This window comes from Paralichthys olivaceus, chromosome 4 (assembly GCF_024713975.1).
Source record: "Paralichthys olivaceus isolate ysfri-2021 chromosome 4, ASM2471397v2, whole genome shotgun sequence".
NCBI lineage: Eukaryota > Metazoa > Chordata > Actinopteri > Pleuronectiformes > Paralichthyidae > Paralichthys > Paralichthys olivaceus.
Window position 1 is genome coordinate 25453763 of NC_091096.1, and position 15033 is coordinate 25468795.

A 15033-nucleotide genomic window follows, 5' to 3' on the forward strand; every position below is an offset into this window, starting at 1 on the left:
CTTCCCACTAAATTCAATTGTATGTACTATCCCCACCGAGTTTGGTAACCATCTCTCCATGCGATTTGATATACTCCACACCAAAACATTAACCAGTGACCCTAATGGCTCAAACGATATCAGGGTGGGTCTCCAAATTACAGGTCTCCACAGCTATTCACACCTTGACTCAGAGAGCCCCAGTGACCCACTAACTGGTGGGGAGTGGGGCCACCACCTTCCAAATGGGTGTTAGTAGAGAAGAATTAGCTGCAACAAAGTCTTGACATACCTATCAGTAAAATGTGCATGTTGTCAACTTCTTAATCAATTATTCTGCTTCGACGACCAAACGATGGCTCTCTACGACGTCTGACGTGAACCTTTGCTTGAATGCACAAGACCACGTGGCCTAATGGACAAGGCGTCTGACTTCGAATCAGAAGATTGAGGGTTCGAGTCCCTTCGTGGTTGAATATCACTCTATTTAACCAAGGTAAGTGTTTAGAGAATGCTACAATTCAAGGAAGCCTCTTGCAAATGTGGCTTGTACACATCACATTGGGGATTTCAGCGAGTTCTAAATAGCTGTGTCCTCAATCCCACTGCAAGGTTGGTAAAAATGTCTCTCCTTGCCCAAGACTAAAACACATCTCAGTGTATGAAATGGCTTTCCTATTCCATATCTCAGAGGTTCAAGACCATTTGTGGTTGAAACTAGGAGCTAAACTGTTCTGAGCTTTAATTTGGGCTGTCAGGATAGACATTGTTCAAAACTTGGTCATAATAGTCACTGAACAAACACTGCAGGTAGAAGTGACATTATGCTGATGGATATTTCATTAAGGGAGCAATCTTTCTGCCATGTTCTATAATTCAGAGAAAATCTTGTAAATGATGTATCACTTACAAACAATTGGCCAGTATGGGGGTTGAACCCATGACCTTGGCGTTATTAGCACCACGCTCTGACCAACTGAGCTAACCGGCCATGTAAAGCGTGCGGATCAACTCCATTTATGTTCCCAGTGTTCATTTTGCACAAGATGCCCAACAGTGGAAGTGCAGTGTGATGTAGCCACCTTCCAGGTTCGGTGTTAGTAGAGAAGAATGAGCTGAAACAAAGTGGTCACATGTACCTTAGGGCAGCAGATGTAACACCTTGATAATCCCAATGAGATTCACTGTGATTTGTGAATATGGACTATTTTAATAAATTCAAATGATTGATTGACCTTGAGTTTTGATGAACTAGCTCAAAAGTGGATCAGCTGGATATACAATCCCAAGTAATCTTCCCGCTAAATTCAATTGTATGTACTATCCCCACCGAGTTTGGTAACCATCTCTCCATGCGATTTGATATACTCCACACCAAAACATTAACCAGTGACCCTAATGGCTCAAACGATATCAGGGTGGGTCTCCAAATTACAGGTCTCCACAGCTATTCACACCTTGACTCAGAGAGCCCCAGTGACCCACTAACTGGTGGGGAGTGGGGCCACCACCTTCCAAATGGGTGTTAGTAGAGAAGAATTAGCTGCAACAAAGTCTTGACATACCTATCAGTAAAATGTGCATGTTGTCAACTTCTTAATCAATTATTCTGCTTCGACGACCAAACGATGGCTCTCTACGAGGTCTGACATGAACCTTTGCTTGAATGCACAAGGCCACGTGGCCTAATGGACAAGGCGTCTGACTTCGAATCAGAAGATTGAGGGTTCGAGTCCCTTCGTTGTTGAATATCACTCTATTTAACCAAGGTAAGTGTTAAGAGAATGCTACAATTCAAGGAAGCCTCTTGCAAATGTGGCTTGTACACATCACATTGGGGATTTCAGCGAGTTCTAAATAGCTGTGTCCTCAATCCCACTGCAAGGTTGGTAAAAATGTCTCTCCTTGCCCAAGACTAAAACACATCTCAGTGTATGAAATGGCTTTCCTATTCCATATCTCAGGGGTTCAAGACCATTTGTGGTTGAAACTAGGAGCTAAACTGTTCTGAGCTTTAATTTGGGCTGTCAGGATAGACATTGTTCAAAACTTGGTCATAATAGTCACTGAACAAACACTGCAGGTAGAAGTGACATTATGCTGATGGATATTTCATTAAGGGAGCAATCTTTCTGCCACGTTCTATAATTCAGAGAAAATCTTGTAAATGATGTATCACTTACAAACAATTGGCCAGTATGGGGGTTGAACCCATGACCTTGGCGTTATTAGCACCACGCTCTGACCAACTGAGCTAACCGGCCATGTAAAGCCTGCGGATCAACTCCATTTATGTTCCCAGTGTTCATTTTGCACAAGATGCCCAACAGTGGAAGTGCAGTATGATGGAGCCACCTTCCAGGTTCGGTGTTAGTAGAGAAGAATGAGCTGAAACAAAGTGGTCACATGTACCTTAGGGCAGCAGATGTCACACCTTGATAACCCCAATGAGATTCACTGTGATTTGTGAATATGGACTATTTTAATAAATTCAAATGATTGATTGACCTTGAGTTTTGATGAACTAGCTCAAAAGTGAATCAGCTGGATATACAATCCCAAGTAATCTTCCCACTAAATTCAATTGTATGTACTATCCCCACCGAGTGTGGTAACCATCTCTCCATGCGATTTGATATACTCCACACCAAAACATTAACCAGTGACCCTAATGGCTCAAACGATATCAGGGTGGGTCTCCAAATTACAGGTCTCTACAGCTATTCACACCTTGACTCAGAGAGCCCCAGTGACCCACTAACTGGTGGGGAGTGGGGCCACCACCTTCCAAATGGGTGTTAGTAGAGAAGAATTAGCTGCAATAAAGTCTTGACATATCTATCAGTAAAATGTGCATGTTGTCAACTTCTTAACCAATTATTCTGCTTCGACGACCAAACGATGGCTCTCTACGAGGTCTCACGTGAACCTTTGCTTGAATGCACAAGACCACGTGGCCTAATGGACAAGGCGTCTGACTTCGAATCAGAAGATTGAGGGTTCGAGTCCCTTCGTGGTTGAATATCACTCTATTTAACCAAGGTAAGTGTTTAGAGAATGCTACAATTCAAGGAAGCCTCTTGCAAATGTGGCTTGTACACATCACATTGGGGATTTCAGCGAGTTCTAAATAGCTGTGTCCTCAATCCCACTGCAAGGTTGGTAAAAATGTCTCTCCTTGCCCAAGACTAAAACACATCTCAGTGTATGAAATGGCTTTCCTATTCCATATCTCAGGGGTTCAAGAACATTTGTGGTTGAAACTAGGAGCTAAACTGTTCTGAGCTTTCATTTGGGCTGTCAGGATAGACATTGTTCAAAACTTGGTCATAATAGTCACTGAACAAACACTGCAGGTAGAAGTGACATTATGCTGATGGATATTTCATTAAGGGAGCAATCTTTCTGCCATGTTCTATAATTCAGAGAAAATCTTGTAAATGATGTATCACTTACAAACAATTGGCCAGTATGGGGGTTGAACCCATGACCTTGGCGTTATTAGCACCACGCTCTGACCAACTGAGCTAACCGGCCATGTAAAGCGTGCGGATCAACTCCATTTATGTTCCCAGTGTTCATTTTGCACAAGATGCCCAACAGTGGAAGTGCAGTGTGATGTAGCCACCTTCCAGGTTCGGTGTTAGTAGAGAAGAATGAGCTGAAACAAAGTGGTCACATGTACCTTAGGGCAGCAGATGTCACACCTTGATAATCCCAATGAGATTCACTGTGATTTGTGAATATGGACTATTTTAATACATTTGAATGATTGATTGACCTTGAGTTTTGATGAACTAGCTCAAAAGTGAATCAGCTGGATATACAATCCCAAGTAATCTTCCCACTAAATTAAATTGTATGTACTATCCCCACCGAGTTTGGTAACCATCTCTCCATGCGATTTGATATACTCCACACCAAAACATTAACCAGTGACCCTAATGGCTCAAGCGATATCAGGGTGGGTCTCCAAATTACAGGTCTCCACAGCTATTCACACCTTGACTCAGAGAGCCCCAGTGACCCACTAACTGGTGGGGAGTGGGGCCACCACCTTCCAAATGGGTGTTAGTAGAGAAGAATTAGCTGCAACAAAGTCTTGACATACCTATCAGTAAAATGTGCATGTTGTCAACTTCTTAACCAATTATTCTGCCTAGACGACCAAACGATGGCTCTCTACGACGTCTCACGTGAACCTTTGCTTGAATGCACAAGACCACGTGGCCTAATGGACAAGGCGTCTGACTTCGAATCAGAAGATTGAGGGTTCGAGTCCCTTCGTGGTTGAATATCACTCTATTTAACCAAGGTAAGTGTTTAGAGAATGCTACAATTCAAGGAAGCCTCTTGCAAATGTGGCTTGTACACATCACATTGGGGATTTCAGCGAGTTCTAAATAGCTGTGTCCTCAATCCCACTGCAAGGTTGGTAAAAATGTCTCTCCTTGCCCAAGACTAAAACACATCTCAGTGTATGAAATGGCTTTCCTATTCCATATCTCAGGGGTTCAAGAACATTTGTGGTTGAAACTAGGAGCTAAACTGTTCTGAGCTTTCATTTGGGCTGTCAGGATAGACATTGTTCAAAACTTGGTCATAATAGTCACTGAACAAACACTGCAGGTAGAAGTGACATTATGCTGATGGATATTTCATTAAGGGAGCAATCTTTCTGCCATGTTCTATAATTCAGAGAAAATCTTGTAAATGATGTATCACTTACAAACAATTGGCCAGTATGGGGGTTGAACCCATGACCTTGGCGTTATTAGCACCACGCTCTGACCAACTGAGCTAACCGGCCATGTAAAGTGTGCGGATCAACTCCATTTATCTTCCCAGTGTTCATTTTGCACAAGATGCCCAACAGTGGAAGTGCAGTGTGATGTAGCCACCTTCCAGGTTCGGTGTTAGTAGAGAAGAATGAGCTGAAACAAAGTGGTCACATGTACCTTAGGGCAGCAGATGTAACACCTTGATAATCCCAATGAGATTCACTTTGATTTGTGAATATGGACTATTTTAATAAATTCAAATGATTGATTGACCTTGAGTTTTGATGAACTAGCTCAAAAGTGAATCAGCTGGATATACAATCCCAAGTAATCTTCCCACTAAATTCAATTGTATGTACTATCCCCACCGAGTTTGGTAACCATCTCTCCATGCGATTTGATATACTCCACACCAAAACATTAACCAGTGACCCTAATGGCTCAAACGATATCAGGGTGGGTCTCCAAATTACAGGTCTCCACAGCTATTCACACCTTGACTCAGAGAGCCCCAGTGACCCACTAACTGGTGGGGAGTGGGGCCACCACCTTCCAAATGGGTGTTAGTAGAGAAGAATTAGCTGCAACAAAGTCTTGACATACCTATCAGTAAAATGTGCATGTTGTCAACTTCTTAACCAATTATTCTGCTTCGACGACCAAACGATGGCTCTCTACGAGGTCTCACGTGAACCTTTGCTTGAATGCACAAGACCACGTGGCCTAATGGACAAGGCGTCTGACTTCGAATCAGAAGATTGAGGGTTCGAGTCCCTTCGTGGTTGAATATCACTCTATTTAACCAAGGTAAGTGTTTAGAGAATGCTACAATTCAAGGAAGCCTCTTGCAAATGTGTCTTGTACACATCACATTGGGGATTTTAGCAAGTTCTAAATAGCTGTGTCCTCAATCCCACTGCAAGGTTGGTAAAAATGTCTCTCCTTGCCCAAGACTAAAACACATCTCAGTGTATGAAATGGCTTTCCTATTCCATATCTCAGGGGTTCAAGACCCTTTGTGGTTGAAACTAGGAGCTAAACTGTTCTGAGCTTTCATTTGGGCTGTCAGGATAGACATTGTTCAAAACTTGGTCATAATAGTCACTGAACAAACACTGCAGGTAGAAGTGACATTATGCTGATGGATATTTCATTAAGGGAGCAATCTTTCTGCCATGTTCTATAATTCAGAGAAAATCTTGTAAATGATGTATCACTTACAAACAATTGGCCAGTATGGGGGTTGAACCCATGACCTTGGCGTTATTAGCACCACGCTCTGACCAACTGAGCTAACCGGCCATGTAAAGCGTGTGGATCAACTCCATTTATGTTCCCAGTGTTCATTTTGCACAAGATGCCCAACAGTGGAAGTGCAGTGTGATGTAGCCACCTTCCAGGTTCGGTGTTAGTAGAGAAGAATGAGCTGAAACAAAGTGGTCACATGTACCTTAGGGCAGCAGATGTAACACCTTGATAATCCCAATGAGATTCACTGTGATTTGTGAATATGGACTATTTTAATAAATTCAAATGATTGATTGACCTTGAGTTTTGATGAACTAGCTCAAAAGTGAATCAGCTGGATATACAATCCCAAGTAATCTTCCCACTAAATTCAATTGTATGTACTATCCCCACCGAGTTTGGTAACCATCTCTCCATGCGATTTGATATACTCCACACCAAAACATTAACCAGTGACCCTAATGGCTCAAACGATATCAGGGTGGGTCTCCAAATTACAGGTCTCCACAGCTATTCACACCTTGACTCAGAGAGCCCCAGTGACCCACTAACTGGTGGGGAGTGGGGCCACCACCTTCCAAATGGGTGTTAGTAGAGAAGAATTAGCTGCAACAAAGTCTTGACATACCTATCAGTAAAATGTGCATGTTGTCAACTTCTTAACCAATTATTCTGCTTCGACGACCAAACGATGGCTCTCTACGAGGTCTCACGTGAACCTTTGCTTGAATGCACAAGACCACGTGGCCTAATGGACAAGGCGTCTGACTTCGAATCAGAAGATTGAGGGTTCGAGTCCCTTCGTGGTTGAATATCACTCTATTTAACCAAGGTAAGTGTTTAGAGAATGCTACAATTCAAGGAAGCCTCTTGCAAATGTGGCTTGTACACATCACATTGGGGATTTCAGCGAGTTCTAAATAGCTGTGTCCTCAATCCCACTGCAAGGTTGGTAAAAATGTCTCTCCTTGCCCAAGACTAAAACACATCTCAGTGTATGAAATGGCTTTCCTATTCCATATCTCAGAGGTTCAAGACCATTTGTGGTTGAAACTAGGAGCTAAACTGTTCTGAGCTTTCATTTGGGCTGTCAGGATAGACATTGTTCAAAACTTGGTCATAATAGTCACTGAACAAACACTGCAGGTAGAAGTGACATTATGCTGATGGATATTTCATTAAGGGAGCAATCTTTCTGCCATGTTCTATAATTCAGAGAAAATCTTGTAAATGATGTATCACTTACAAACAATTGGCCAGTATGGGGGTTGAACCCATGACCTTGGCGTTATTAGCACCACGCTCTGACCAACTGAGCTAACCGGCCATGTAAAGCGTGCGGATCAACTCCATTTATGTTCCCAGTGTTCATTTTGCACAAGATGCCCAACAGTGGAAGTGCAGTGTGATGTAGCCACCTTCCAGGTTCGGTGTTAGTAGAGAAGAATGAGCTGAAACAAAGTGGTCACATGTACCTTAGGGCAGCAGATGTCACACCTTGATAATCCCAATGAGATTCACTGTGATTTGTGAATATGGACTATTTTAATAAATTCAAATGATTGATTGACCTTGAGTTTTGATGAACTAGCTCAAAAGTGGATCAGCTGGATATACAATCCCAAGTAATCTTCCCGCTAAATTCAATTGTATGTACTATCCCCACCGAGTTTGGTAACCATCTCTCCATGCGATTTGATATACTCCACACCAAAACATTAACCAGTGACCCTAATGGCTCAAACGATATCAGGGTGGGTCTCCAAATTACAGGTCTCCACAGCTATTCACACCTTGACTCAGAGAGCCCCAGTGACCCACTAACTGGTGGGGAGTGGGGCCACCACCTTCCAAATGGGTGTTAGTAGAGAAGAATTAGCTGCAACAAAGTCTTGACATACCTATCAGTAAAATGTGCATGTTGTCAACTTCTTAATCAATTATTCTGCTTCGACGACCAAACGATGGCTCTCTACGAGGTCTGACATGAACCTTTGCTTGAATGCACAAGGCCACGTGGCCTAATGGACAAGGCGTCTGACTTCGAATCAGAAGATTGAGGGTTCGAGTCCCTTCGTGGTTGAATATCACTCTATTTAACCAAGGTAAGTGTTAAGAGAATGCTACAATTCAAGGAAGCCTCTTGCAAATGTGGCTTGTACACATCACATTGGGGATTTCAGCGAGTTCTAAATAGCTGTGTCCTCAATCCCACTGCAAGGTTGGTAAAAATGTCTCTCCTTGCCCAAGACTAAAACACATCTCAGTGTATGAAATGGCTTTCCTATTCCATATCTCAGGGGTTCAAGACCATTTGTGGTTGAAACTAGGAGCTAAACTGTTCTGAGCTTTAATTTGGGCTGTCAGGATAGACATTGTTCAAAACTTGGTCATAATAGTCACTGAACAAACACTGCAGGTAGAAGTGACATTATGCTGATGGATATTTCATTAAGGGAGCAATCTTTCTGCCACGTTCTATAATTCAGAGAAAATCTTGTAAATGATGTATCACTTACAAACAATTGGCCAGTATGGGGGTTGAACCCATGACCTTGGCGTTATTAGCACCACGCTCTGACCAACTGAGCTAACCGGCCATGTAAAGCCTGCGGATCAACTCCATTTATGTTCCCAGTGTTCATTTTGCACAAGATGCCCAACAGTGGAAGTGCAGTATGATGGAGCCACCTTCCAGGTTCGGTGTTAGTAGAGAAGAATGAGCTGAAACAAAGTGGTCACATGTACCTTAGGGCAGCAGATGTCACACCTTGATAACCCCAATGAGATTCACTGTGATTTGTGAATATGGACTATTTTAATAAATTCAAATGATTGATTGACCTTGAGTTTTGATGAACTAGCTCAAAAGTGAATCAGCTGGATATACAATCCCAAGTAATCTTCCCACTAAATTCAATTGTATGTACTATCCCCACCGAGTGTGGTAACCATCTCTCCATGCGATTTGATATACTCCACACCAAAACATTAACCAGTGACCCTAATGGCTCAAACGATATCAGGGTGGGTCTCCAAATTACAGGTCTCTACAGCTATTCACACCTTGACTCAGAGAGCCCCAGTGACCCACTAACTGGTGGGGAGTGGGGCCACCACCTTCCAAATGGGTGTTAGTAGAGAAGAATTAGCTGCAATAAAGTCTTGACATATCTATCAGTAAAATGTGCATGTTGTCAACTTCTTAACCAATTATTCTGCTTCGACGACCAAACGATGGCTCTCTACGAGGTCTCACGTGAACCTTTGCTTGAATGCACAAGACCACGTGGCCTAATGGACAAGGCGTCTGACTTCGAATCAGAAGATTGAGGGTTCGAGTCCCTTCGTGGTTGAATATCACTCTATTTAACCAAGGTAAGTGTTTAGGGAATGCTACAATTCAAGGAAGCCTCTTGCAAATGTGGCTTGTACACATCACATTGGGGATTTCAGCGAGTTCTAAATAGCTGTGTCCTCAATCCCACTGCAAGGTTGGTAAAAATGTCTCTCCTTGCCCAAGACTAAAACACATCTCAGTGTATGAAATGGCTTTCCTATTCCATATCTCAGGGGTTCAAGACCATTTGTGGTTGAAACTAGGAGCTAAACTGTTCTGAGCTTTAATTTGGGCTGTCAGGATAGACATTGTTCAAAACTTGGGTGGAATACTGGACATAATAGTGACTGAACAAACTACAAACAAAATATTGACTATTTTAATAAATTCGATTGATTGATTGCTTGACCTTGAGGTTTAATTTATGAACTCAAAAAGTTGATCAGCTGTTTATACAATCCCAAGTAATATTCCCACTAAATTTGGGCTCTATGTGTTTCTGAGTTATTTTGTGCACATCACACACACACTGCAGCATTTAGAACTCAGGCAAGAACCAGTTGTTCAAAAATATTCTGAAGTAGTTGGCGCAAGCAGTTTCCAAAAATCAGTGGTATTTGCCAGTTTGGTTGTACTTGTTACAATTTTCATATAGATACATGCAAAATCCACAAGTGGTCCAGGCCTGAAGAATGTCACAAACAGTCCAGAGAAGCGGGAACGTTTTTTATTGCCAACAGCTGCCCGAGGGTCTTTGTAGAGGTTTCATAGCTTTACACTGTGAAATATAACTTTATTACTTTTATGTGACTATGAATAAAACCTTCCCATAACAGAAGTGGAACAGGCAACCTTGTTGAGATTTTAGGGGCATTGATAAAGTTGTTAATTAAAGTTTGGTGAGCTTGGAAAACCATCTTTTAACAGAATAAAGAATGTAAAGATTAGATTAGAATCCTGTTGCAGTAAACTCAACTGATATAAAATTACTAGATCACTTCAAAATTGAGCACTATCACATATCCTAGTGAGCAGTTCATTCCATTTGTCAAGGCAAGAAAGGTAAATATATATCATTATTTCATTATTGTTACCTGCAAGAACATTCCTACACGTGAAAGACCATCAGGGATAATCAGGTTTCATGGAGAAGGATGGTGTATAATTTGACAGCTTTTTTCAGTTCATACGTTGATTGTTATATTTCAATTTATATATTTTATAACCAGGAAGGATCTAATACTACAGCTAACTACTAAACTGTGATCCTCGACTTCAGGTAGTGGGGTACAGAACGTGACCCATTTTCATAAATGGAGACTGTGTGGAAATTGTGGACAGCTTTAAATTCCTGGGAATCCACATACTAAAAGCAATCTGAATGGAAAGCTGCTGGTGACCTTTTTCCACTCCGCAATAGAGCCTATACTGTCGTACGGCATCACAACCTATTATTCTGGCTGCTCTGCTGCCAATAAAAAAGCTCTCCAGAGGGTCATCAACACAGCACAAAATATTATTGGCTGCCCTCTCCCTTCATTACAAAATATCACAGAGCACCGCTACATCTCTAGAGCCAAAATCATTGTGAAGGACTGTTTGCACCCTGATCACCATCTATTTGAACCTCTGGAACCTGAGGGAGGCGCTACAGGTCACTAAAAACTCAAAGTACCAGATTCACAAACATCTTTCCCAAGGCCATTCAAACACTGAACCCACAAAACAAACAGTGCAACTCCTACAATTTTACACTGTTATGCACTTTTAAGACCTTAAGGGAATTTTGGAGACTTTTGAGTGATCATGTGCTACATGCATGTATGTATGAAAGGCATTTATCTGTGTGTGTGCATTGTCTTTCATTCTGTCTGTGCATCACTGGAGCAACAATATTGATTCTGCTGATACAATGACAATAAAAGCTTTCTATTTCTATTTTGTAGGAAGATGTGTCCCCTTTCGCTGGCATCATTACATCTGATTCATCCACAAAACTGTGGTGGGAGTAGTTTCTCTTCCACAACAATATGACAGCTACATTGTTGTGGCTGCTTCAGAAAGAACAGCAACATGACATGTTCAGTTAACATTAGCAGCTAACACTTCAGCAATAACAGCTCCTACAACATGTTTACAACTACCAGTTCCACCTAAAATAAAGAAAAGCAGCAGGACTTTTTACTACAGGCTGGAAGCTTTTCAGTGTCTCTTTATTGCTTTGTCTCAGACATTACTTTGACTGAAGAGTGTTTGTGGCCTCTAGTGAGTTTCCATTGTCGCAGATTGGGCCTCTGTTCTGTTTGTCACGTCTCATGTCTGGGTCTCAGCTGCAACAGGAGGGAGAGAGTGAACCAGCAGACCTGCAATTTACTTTAAGCTCAGTGCACAGAAACTTATCTTTACTGGTCCAGTGACTCTTACAATGCTGGACACTGCAACTGTAAAGCACAGGTATATACAAGAATGGACATATGTGTGATGAAATGAGGAAACATAGTCCTGTGTAAAGTGATAGCTATGGATTTGATAACATCAACTGAGTGCTAAAATGTATTCGATGACAGTAAGAACAGGAACAAATCAACCAAAGTCCAAAGTGTAGAGGTTCAAGTATAAGCTACAAATGTAAATTTCTGCTAATTATCCTATTAATAGCAATTATAAAAATAGAAAATGTTTCCTTATGGGGTGTGCACATCCACAGACTCACAGGAGCTTTTTTTAGATTCACATGCACTTTCTGACAATAAACACTGTAATATAATCTATCTACTCTTTTTTCTGTGACACCCCAGAGATGGCACTGACCTGAGACTGATAGCTCATATGAAAACTGTCTGGCTCTGTCACTGTTTCATTTGTTTCAATACAAAATGTGATCAAGGCTACTAAAATACCTCAGGTGAACAGGTGCAAAGATCAATTATTAAAACAATCAATAAACTTTATTTGCATAGCCCACACAAATCACAGTTTGTCTCATAGGGCTTAACAAAGTGCGACATCCTCTGTCCTTAACCCTCAACAAGCGTGAGGATTAACTACCAAACAAATACTGTTAACTGGGGGGAAAAATTTTTTAGAAACCTCAGAGAGAGTCACATGTGAGGGATCCCTCTGCCAGGATGGAACAAAGTGTAATAGATGCCAGGAGTAGCAGAGCACATCAACAAAATAATAATATTTTCAGCACTGATGAGAGAATACAGCGTCTAAGAGGTGTATCAATGTTTACCATATTTATACATAAGAAAATGTCTGACAGAGATTAAGGGAGCAGTAATGACAGATGGTGTTATCAGTAATGGTAGAGGTTATATTGTATATCTAAGCAATCAAGTTGCAATCATAATCCACAATAGATAAACTGCCACCATGACCACGATCCACCACCACAATCTACGATTAGCTGCCACTACGATCACCAACCACGATCCCGTTCCACAATCTACGATCAACCGCGGCCACGGTCCACCATCACAGTCATGATCCACGATCCACCATCACAGGCATGATCCACGATCCGCCATCACAGGCATGATCCATGATTACGATCCATGCTCCATGGTGATTAATCTACAATGACTCAAAGCTTAAAACTTTCCTCTAATATTTACCATAAAGCTTGGATAAATCAATGTATAAGTTTCACTGCCATGTACAAAACAACACAGAGACAACATTGACACAATCATCTGTGAATAGAATCGTGGTTTGCATCTCTGAACATTTCTCAGGATATGGTGGAGACTAAAACAGACTGAATATTAAACATATAGATCTGTCAGGTAGACACAAAATGACAATTACTGCTCTGTGTCTGCTGGATGTGTGAACAGGAAACTGAAATATAATATTACTAAAAATGACTTTATCAGGTGATAATGTCATAATGTTGTGTTTAAAGCTTACTCTGCTGTACCCAAGTGGTGAAGCAGCTTTATAACAATATTGAGTAGACCGACACACAAGTAAGGCAAGAACATCTGTCTCCGGTGTCAAAATCCAGTCCTTTAGAAATCCTACCGACCTCTTCTGAGACTTCAGTACAAGAAGGTCACACTTCCTTGGTAAAGCAAAAGTAGACACATAGAGTATAACTGTATTTTCTAAGAACCAGAATAACATTCCAGTCTCTCAGCTGAATACTCTAAGCTATTTCTCTTCATCCTCTGTCATTAACCTTACTTCTCCTTCAGTCCTCCTGGCAGTCCCAGGTTAAACACGAGCACATCTGCTGAAATGTCCTAGAGAACAAACACTGAGTCCCCATCGGCACCATGGCCACTGTTTTCTAGCTGAACATTTCCTTTGGCCTGCACAGGACGACGATTAAGATGATAGACAATTTCCGTCAGGGATCGATGAACAATGTGATTATTATCGTCTTATCTTTTTTAACTCCTGTCCACCACAATTTATCTCTTTTCCAAGGCCGAGTATTGAATGTTTAAAACGAGTCATCTGCTTTGCTCTCATTCCCCTCTCTATGTCGTTAATGGATGGCTGTCCCTGACAGCGGTGATGGATGTTCAGTGTGAGTCTCGGCATGTCACTCCAACAGCGTCAGGGTCATAAATCAGCCCCTAGTGAGCCTCTTTATCAAAGCCAAACGCAGCAGACATAACTGTTCTGAGATGTTGTCACACTTGTGATCCACACTACATCCAGACAGACTGGCTGTGAACTGTGCTGAGAGGCTGCACATTACGTACATGTCATGTCTACCGTGTATTTACAGGAGCTGAGCATGTGAGGCCCCCAGAGCTGTCCAGGAGATGAATGGCTGATGAAGTGAGACGTTCAATGTTTGAATGGACCGGGTTTTGAGTACATCATATCATCCCAGGAGGTAGGGTTGTAGGAACCAACATCCTGTCATGCTTCAGGGCAAAAGATGCATCTGACAGGCCTGACTACAAGAATGTGTTCAGAATGCATACCAAAATAAAGCTTGATATCTGAGTGAGCTCTTGATAGACACTTGTCTACTCTTCTTTTACTACAAAGGAAATGGAACAGCTATTTACAGCTAAAAATAATTGAATTTTATGTGTGATGTATTATGAATCCTAGTTAGAATGAGCCCATGTTATCAAGTTATCATTGTCTTCCCCTCTCATGTGTGCGTTGATTGTCTCTGTTTTGTCCTGTCTGAGTGTCTCTGTCTCTTTTCCTACTCTACTAGCTTCCCGCCAACTCACCTGCACACTTGAGATCCGTCTTATAAGCTTCCAGACTTCACCAAATCAGTTGATCAATTCAGTCAACTTCAATGGTGGATTTGCTTCTGCCAATGTTTTTACTTTTTTAAAATCTGCAGAGTCAGGCTGCTTGTATCTTGTAGGTTTTAACACCTGTTTGCATGTACTTCAGTTTCATAGTTCATCTGCCTGCCCACCCTGCCGCGTCCAGCTTGTCTTCGTCTAAAATCTGGATTGAAACCCCTCTGTCTGGACTGGAAATCAAACCTGTGAGTAGAGGTCTGCTTGACTCTGCTCCCCTGCCCGAACCACTTTCTCGAGCCGAGACTCCAATTCGGCTTGCTCTTTCAGCCTGGTGTTCTAGTCTATTATTTAACAAGTTCACAATAAAGCTTTTAAAACAATTCTCTAGTCTCGGTCTCCCTTCATTGATAGTCCAGTAAATCCAGAGTCAATTTATAATGGTGATTATGCAGCT

The 15033-nt window shown here is 41.7% G+C and overlaps 1 protein-coding gene and 15 non-coding genes across 16 annotated transcripts in view; 8 read left to right on the forward strand and 8 right to left on the reverse strand.

The window, feature by feature from the left end:
- The window catches only part of whrnb (whirlin b), a 110828-nt gene that overhangs the window by 73070 nt on the left and 22725 nt on the right, over positions 1-15033 (reverse strand). The window lies entirely within an intron of this gene.
- trnar-ucg (transfer RNA arginine (anticodon UCG)) lies at positions 381-453 on the forward strand. Its single transcript has one exon. It is a non-coding gene; the product is annotated as a tRNA-Arg (tRNA).
- trnai-aau (transfer RNA isoleucine (anticodon AAU)) lies at positions 897-970 on the reverse strand. Its single transcript has one exon. It is a non-coding gene; the product is annotated as a tRNA-Ile (tRNA).
- Positions 1654-1726, forward strand: trnar-ucg (transfer RNA arginine (anticodon UCG)). The gene has a single exon. It is a non-coding gene; the product is annotated as a tRNA-Arg (tRNA).
- trnai-aau (transfer RNA isoleucine (anticodon AAU)) lies at positions 2170-2243 on the reverse strand. The gene has a single exon. It is a non-coding gene; the product is annotated as a tRNA-Ile (tRNA).
- On the forward strand, positions 2927-2999 carry trnar-ucg (transfer RNA arginine (anticodon UCG)). Its single transcript has one exon. It is a non-coding gene; the product is annotated as a tRNA-Arg (tRNA).
- On the reverse strand, positions 3443-3516 carry trnai-aau (transfer RNA isoleucine (anticodon AAU)). The gene has a single exon. It is a non-coding gene; the product is annotated as a tRNA-Ile (tRNA).
- Positions 4200-4272, forward strand: trnar-ucg (transfer RNA arginine (anticodon UCG)). Its single transcript has one exon. It is a non-coding gene; the product is annotated as a tRNA-Arg (tRNA).
- On the reverse strand, positions 4716-4789 carry trnai-aau (transfer RNA isoleucine (anticodon AAU)). The gene has a single exon. It is a non-coding gene; the product is annotated as a tRNA-Ile (tRNA).
- On the forward strand, positions 5473-5545 carry trnar-ucg (transfer RNA arginine (anticodon UCG)). Its single transcript has one exon. It is a non-coding gene; the product is annotated as a tRNA-Arg (tRNA).
- Positions 5989-6062, reverse strand: trnai-aau (transfer RNA isoleucine (anticodon AAU)). The gene has a single exon. It is a non-coding gene; the product is annotated as a tRNA-Ile (tRNA).
- trnar-ucg (transfer RNA arginine (anticodon UCG)) lies at positions 6746-6818 on the forward strand. The gene has a single exon. It is a non-coding gene; the product is annotated as a tRNA-Arg (tRNA).
- trnai-aau (transfer RNA isoleucine (anticodon AAU)) lies at positions 7262-7335 on the reverse strand. Its single transcript has one exon. It is a non-coding gene; the product is annotated as a tRNA-Ile (tRNA).
- trnar-ucg (transfer RNA arginine (anticodon UCG)) lies at positions 8019-8091 on the forward strand. The gene has a single exon. It is a non-coding gene; the product is annotated as a tRNA-Arg (tRNA).
- On the reverse strand, positions 8535-8608 carry trnai-aau (transfer RNA isoleucine (anticodon AAU)). Its single transcript has one exon. It is a non-coding gene; the product is annotated as a tRNA-Ile (tRNA).
- Positions 9292-9364, forward strand: trnar-ucg (transfer RNA arginine (anticodon UCG)). The gene has a single exon. It is a non-coding gene; the product is annotated as a tRNA-Arg (tRNA).